General features: G+C 42.3%; 1 non-coding gene across 1 annotated transcript; it reads right to left on the bottom strand.

The window, feature by feature from the left end:
• Positions 1 to 6,489: 6,489 nt before the first annotated feature.
• Positions 6,490 to 6,561, bottom strand: Trnae-uuc. The gene has a single exon. It is a non-coding gene; the product is annotated as a tRNA-Glu (tRNA).
• Between the last annotated feature and the right edge of the window lie 92 nt (positions 6,562 to 6,653).

Genomic DNA, 6,653 nt, shown 5'->3' with positions numbered 1-6,653 from the left:
GAGGTCGACTTTGCCTTTCATCCTTTCGGGGTCGATAAATTAAGGACCAGTTACGCACTGGGGTCAATATAATCGACTTAATCCGTTTTTCTGTCCTTGTTTGTCTTCTCTGTGGGTAGTAAAGAAATAGGTATGTTTACATCCTCATAACTTAGCTGTTCAGCAAAAGAGACTAGTAGAATAAGTCCCGAGATCGATTTGTTCAACCAAAAAGGTGGTGCTCCAGCATGGCTGCAGTCAAATGACTGAAACAAATGAAAGAGTAAATGAGTATCACTCTGAAACACCTTTGCTACCTTTAATTTCCTTCCTAACACTGATTCTAGCAAAACTGAACAACACCTCCTATCGACTGCCAAGCTAGGGCTGCTTAAAGGTACCATCAGAATTTCCTCTTCGCTTTATCATACACCTGACAAAGTGTATATTCAATTGAATTTTAAGAATTCTCCTTCGACACTAATGTAATTTAGGATTTTGACTTCTTTAAATCCAGAATAATCATGGGCCTGACTCTATAGCCATGAAGTCTGTTTCGTAACTCTGTTGATTTTGAGGGTCAATATATAACCAGAAGTATTATTTCCCTGGTTGTGACATTTACGATATGCTATGTGTAAATCAAGGCAGTAAGACAGCAGTTCCGTTATCATATCACCAACATTGATATGAACCAACTTGACTGTCTCGACTGAAGTACTTTGACAAAGATAGGAGATTTCGAGGCACGTGGAATGTATATAGGGAAATAGAATTTGTATTTTAATAGTTATCGCCAAGCTAATATGGCAATCCATAAATGCAGGACGAATGCTGCCGTCGATTAGCTCCAAGAGGCCATTACCTCTAGCTAGCTATGTGACACATGAACCTGTATCCATTATAACCTTCGAACAGGGGAGGTCAGCCGCCTCCCTTTGCTGGTCAGGCATCTTCAGACATGTTTCAGGGTATTTGCCCTTTATCAATGCAGAGTAGCCAAACCCAGCAGGCGACGCTACTGACCGTCTGTTCGAAGGAATATTTACCTAAATTCAGTGGAATACATCCACTGGTTTTCAAAAATAGAAATATTATTTTTTCTAAGTCTGCAGATGCCTGACCAGCAAAGGGAAGCAGCTGACCTCTCTTGTTCGAAGGTTATAATGGACACAGGTTCAAGTGTCACATAGCTAGCTAGAGGCGATGGCCTCTTGGAGCCAATCAACGGCAGCATTCGTCCTATATTTCTGGACTGCCATATTAGCTTGGCGATAACTATTAATATCCAGTACCGCTGCCGTAGTCTCCTTTAGAGAGATTTAGAAATAATAATATTTCTATAGTATTTCTATTCCCCAATCAATGATATTGGTAAAGATGATTGTGCTATCGAAGTTTTCGTGCTTGGCTCTTAGTCATGTTTTGTATTTATGAAAATTATTTGAAAAATATATGAAAAAAAAAACGCTAGTTTCTGTTAAAGGTACATAACTCTGTAATAGTAAAAGCGACTTATTTCCCTTGAATATTCAGGCGTTAACTTTGGAGAAAAATGAATTGTGGTGAAAATAATGGTACAAGAGATGGGAGATGGGTGTTGGAAAAGAATAAGGCAGTGAAATGAGAAGGCAGGCGGTTGAAGAGTAAAGACAACAACAGTGAAGTGATGCTATGTCAGATCTCGAACCAGTTATGTGATTTTAGTGCAACTTTCCACTACCATAACACGTACTTTTTGAAGTGTCAGTATTTTCGGAATATCTCTAATCTAATTGTTTACATGTGTGTGTGTATGCTTGTATATTTGTACGGTGGTACGTACGTACGTACGTAGCACTCAGGGGAGTGTAGATTCTATATTTTATGACACTCGTGTTAGAACTGCTTTGTCGCATGATTATAAGACATGAGTTTTGAACGGAAAGGATTTGAGAAGACTGGAAGGAAATGAAGCAAGCATGCTCCGTTTGATGTGTAATGTAAGTGTGCATGAAAGATATAATACAAAGGCAGAAACTGAAAAACTGGGCATAAGAGGAATCTGGTATAGCGTACAAGAAAGTATACTGCGCTTGTACGGACATCTGTTTCGTATGGATGAAGAAGAGTAACATAAAATTGGATGGAACTTACGGAAGAGGGAGACCAAGGAAAACATGGGACGAGGTGCTGGAAACTGATTTCATTACCTTGAGCCCTGATATGCGGTTCCCCGAAAAGACCCCGCCCGCGTCAGCGAAACTGAGTTCCAGTAGAGGTCTGTTTGCGTGTGTGCACAACTGGGCCCTCCGCCCAATTTCCACCTACCCCAAGACACCCACCACCATCACTACGCCCCCCAACTACAGTTCTTCATTGATACCACTTTTCTTACTAATCAGAACAACTTCGCATGTTACCTATTAAAACTGATTTTTAAAAAACCGTGTAGGAGTGGCTGTGTGGAAAGTAGCTTGCTTACCAACCACATGGTTCCGAGTTCCGTCCCACTGCGTGGCACCTTGGGCAAGTGTCTTCTACTATAGCCTCGGGCCGATTAAAGCCTTGTGAGTGGATTTGGTAGACGGAAACCGAAAGAAGCTCGTCATATATGTATGTATGTATGTATATATATGTACGTGTGTCTGTGTTTGTCCCTCCAACATCGCTTGACAACCGATGCTAGTGTGTTTACATCCCCGTAACTTAGCGGTTCAGCAAAAGAAATCGATAGAATAAGTACTAGGCTTACAAAGAATAAAGTCCTGGGGTCGATTTGCTCGATCAAAGGTGGTGCTCCAGCATGGTCACAGTCAAATGACGGAAACAAGTAAAAGAGTAAAAGATCATTCCGTCGGTTTCGACGAAGAGTGTTCCAGCTGATCCGATCCGATCCGCGGAACAGTCTGCTCCTGAAACAAACGTGCAAGTGGCTGAGTACTCCACAGACATTTGGACCCTTAATGTAGTTCTCATGGAGATTCAGCGTGGCACAGAATGTTACTCGGCTGGCCCTTTGGATTACAAGTAAATTCGTTTTCGCCAGCTGAGTGGACTGGAGCAACGTGAAATAAAGTGTCTTGCTCAAGGACACAACGCGCAAGACACCAGGTATCGAAATCAGGACCTTACGAATGTGAGCCGAATACTCTTACCACTTAGCTACGTGCCTTCACTCCATTAATACTAACCTCCTCCTATACTTCCATTTTTTCGTGGAGGCACATAGCCTAGTGGTTAGAGCAGCGGACTCGCGGTTGAGGGATCGCTGGTTCGAATCTCAGACCGGGCGATCTGTGTGTTTATGAGCGAAACACCCAGGCTCCAAGCGGTTCGGCAGAAGGTAATGGCGAACTGATTCTTTTGCCACAACTTTCTCTCACTCTTTCCTCCTGCATCTTGCAGCTCACCTGCGACGGACCGACGTCCCGTCCAAGTGGGGGACCTATACGCCAAGGAAACCGGGAAACCGGCCCTTATGAACAAGGGCATGGCTTGAGAAGGAACAAACATCATATACTTCCATTTAACCCCACTCTTACCCTCCACTCTGGCATCAAATTATTTCACCTTCCTAATCACCATGCGTCTCACCTTCCTCATACACTGTGCCTGCTCTCCCTTTATTTCTCTCTCCCTCTTCCCCATCCACCTCTGCAACCTACCCACCAACATGTCATCTTTCTTTCACCCCCAAATGCATCAGACATTCCCTACACCACTCACTCACTCCTGGCACCCTGGCCCCATTCGTTCCTACCCACCTTTGCACATTGAATGTCCTTCTTACACTTCTTCCCCGCTTATATCACTTTCCATCTCCGACCCTACCTTCTCTTCTAAAATGCGGGCAGTCAACAAATGTCTGCGCTTACGTCCACAAAATCTGAAGGCCGGACCAACATTTCAAATAGAAGTGTGGGTGGGTAGAACGAACCGAACTCCCATCAAACGAGAAATTCTGAAAAAAAAAGGTAATGGGACTAGATCGGTCCTCCAAGGTGCCCTGCAAGACGTGGGTTAGACTGGCAACCCGAAGGAAAGAGAAAAGACCTAAGAAGACCTGGAAAGGATGTATGGAGGATGAGGCGGAATTAAGGAGGTAGCTCAAGATCGCGTCCGCTGGCATGAAATAGTCGCGGTCCTATGATCCTTAATACCGGAGTGATATGGTTTAACTCTAACTCTACCTCTACAGTAAGAAACCTGTTCTGCTCTGGCCCCTTTTCTTTTATATTTAAGCCCTCTCGATTCCTTATCCTCCTGGCACAATTTTCTCCCTTCCCACACGAGGTGAATAGTTTTGCAAGCTGCATGGAGACCCTGCTAGTGTTGATGAATCAAAAAAAAAAAATAGCACACGGTACATGGAGTAAAACGGTTGGTATTAGGAAGGGTATGCAGCCTTAGAAACATTGCTAAACAAACACTGAAGCATGATGCAGTCCTTGGACCCAGCGTATCCTGTCAAACTGTCCAACGATGCTAGTATGGAATATGAACATTAACTGATGGAGATGATGAGGATGATGATGATATACGTATGTATATATATTTCCATACATTTACTTACATACATTATATATATACACACACACACACACACACACAAAGCCTACGTTTCAAAGTGAGTGCCCGTGCGTGTATAGATAGATAGATAGATAGATAGATAGATAGATAGATAGATAAAGATAGATAGATAGATAGATGGATAGATAGATAGATAGATAGATAGATAGATAGATAGATAGATAGATAGATAGATAGATAGATAGATAGATAGATAGATATCCACATGATAAGCATGTAAATGATATACTTATTAGCATACACCAGATGGCGTTAAATTAATAACTTTCAACATCTTAATAATATAATCGATGTATTTGTCTTTATTCTTCCAAGCTGCGCAGTTTCGTTTTGTGCAAGTTCGCGCACACCATCGACTTTATTTTCTACTCTTGAAGAGCTGTATCATTCATTAATAGGAAATACACGAAAGTTGAGTTAGTTCCGTTGTTGTTCCTTGCCACACTTGTCCAATAACGTTAACAGTATTATCACATCGCTGGAGTTTGGTTTCATTGTATACTATTTTGACCTAAAATTATCGGATAACAACGCGTACCAATTCTATCCTATTCTTTCGTTTAATTGTAATTCGACAGAGGTATTTATTCATGCAGAAATACGGTGAAGAGAAGTATTATGTGTGAGAGTTATCGAAAACCCTTCATAGATAGACTCTCTCTCTCTCTTTTTACTCTTTTACTTGTTTCAGTAAGTTGACTGCGGCCATGCTGGAGCACCGCCTTTAATCGAGCAACTCGACCCCGGGACTTATTCTTTTGTAAGCCCAGTACTTATTCTATCGGTCTCTTTTGCCGAACCGCTAAGTTACGGGGACATAAACACACCAGCATCGGTTGTCAAGCAATGCTAGGGAGACAAACACAGACACACACGCACATATATATATATATATATATCTTTTCTCTTTTACTTGTTTCAGTCATTTGACTGCGGCTATGCTGGAGCACCGCCTTTAGTCGAGCAAATCAACCCCGGGACTTATTCTTTTGTAAGCCCAGTACTTAATCTATCGGTCTCTTTTGCCGAACCGCTAAGTGACGGGAACGTAAACACACCAGCATCGGTTGTCAAGCAATGCTAGGGGGACAAACACACACACATACACACATATATATATATGCATATATACAACAGGCTTCTTTCAGTTTCCATCTACCAAATCCACTCACAAGGCATTGGTCGGCCCGGGGCTATAGCAGAAGACACTTGCCCAAGATGCCACGCAGTGGGACTGAACCCGGAACCATGTGGTTGGTTAGCAAGCTACTTACCACACAGCCACTCCTGCGCCTATTGTTGCCGTTTTTTTAATTCCATTTCGGTATTGATCGAGTGGAACAATGGCCACAGAGTTCTGGCCTTTTCCATCGTGCTTTTCCACACTGATTATACCGGACTGTATTATCCAATAAGCTGTTCCTCTTTTTTTTTTTTTTTTTTACTTTTTAAACATGGTACTACTTGAGAACAGTGGTCCAGGTGCGCGCACTCACGTAGTCGCGCATCCGCGCTAATCGATCCTACGACGACTACCTAGCAAAGTAAATAAAACACAAAATAAGTAATTTTTGTTATACAAAGTAAATAAAACACGAAAACACAAAAAAGTAAATAAGGATCTTTTCGCTTTGACCGGCAGATTTTTAAAATAATTTCTTCAATAGACGTCATTGATTGGTTGAAATTACCTATTTCTTTATTACCCACAAGGGGCTAAACACAGAGGAGACAAACAAGGACAGACATAGGTATTAAGTCGATTACATCGACCCCAGTGCGTAACTGGTACTTAATTTATCGACCCCGAAAGGATGAAAGGCAAAGTCGACCTCGGCGGAATTTGAACTCGGAACGTAGCGCCAGACGAAATACCGCTAAGCATTTCGCCCGACGTGCTAACGATTCTGCCAAGTCGCCGCCTTCTAAAAATTAACGTTCCCATGCCGGGAATCGAACCCGGGCCGCCTGGGTGAAAGCCAGGAATCCTAACCACTAGACCACATGGGACCACATTGGTTGAAATTACCGAAATGCAAGAAAATAAACAACAAATATCTTACAAACTACAGAATTTTCTCAAGAAAGCCGAGAGAAAAAGA

This window comes from Octopus sinensis, linkage group LG11 (assembly GCF_006345805.1).
Source record: "Octopus sinensis linkage group LG11, ASM634580v1, whole genome shotgun sequence".
Taxonomy (NCBI): Eukaryota; Metazoa; Mollusca; class Cephalopoda; order Octopoda; family Octopodidae; genus Octopus; species Octopus sinensis.
Note: the sequence above shows the minus strand (reverse complement) of the source record. Positions and strands in the feature narration are given on the sequence as shown.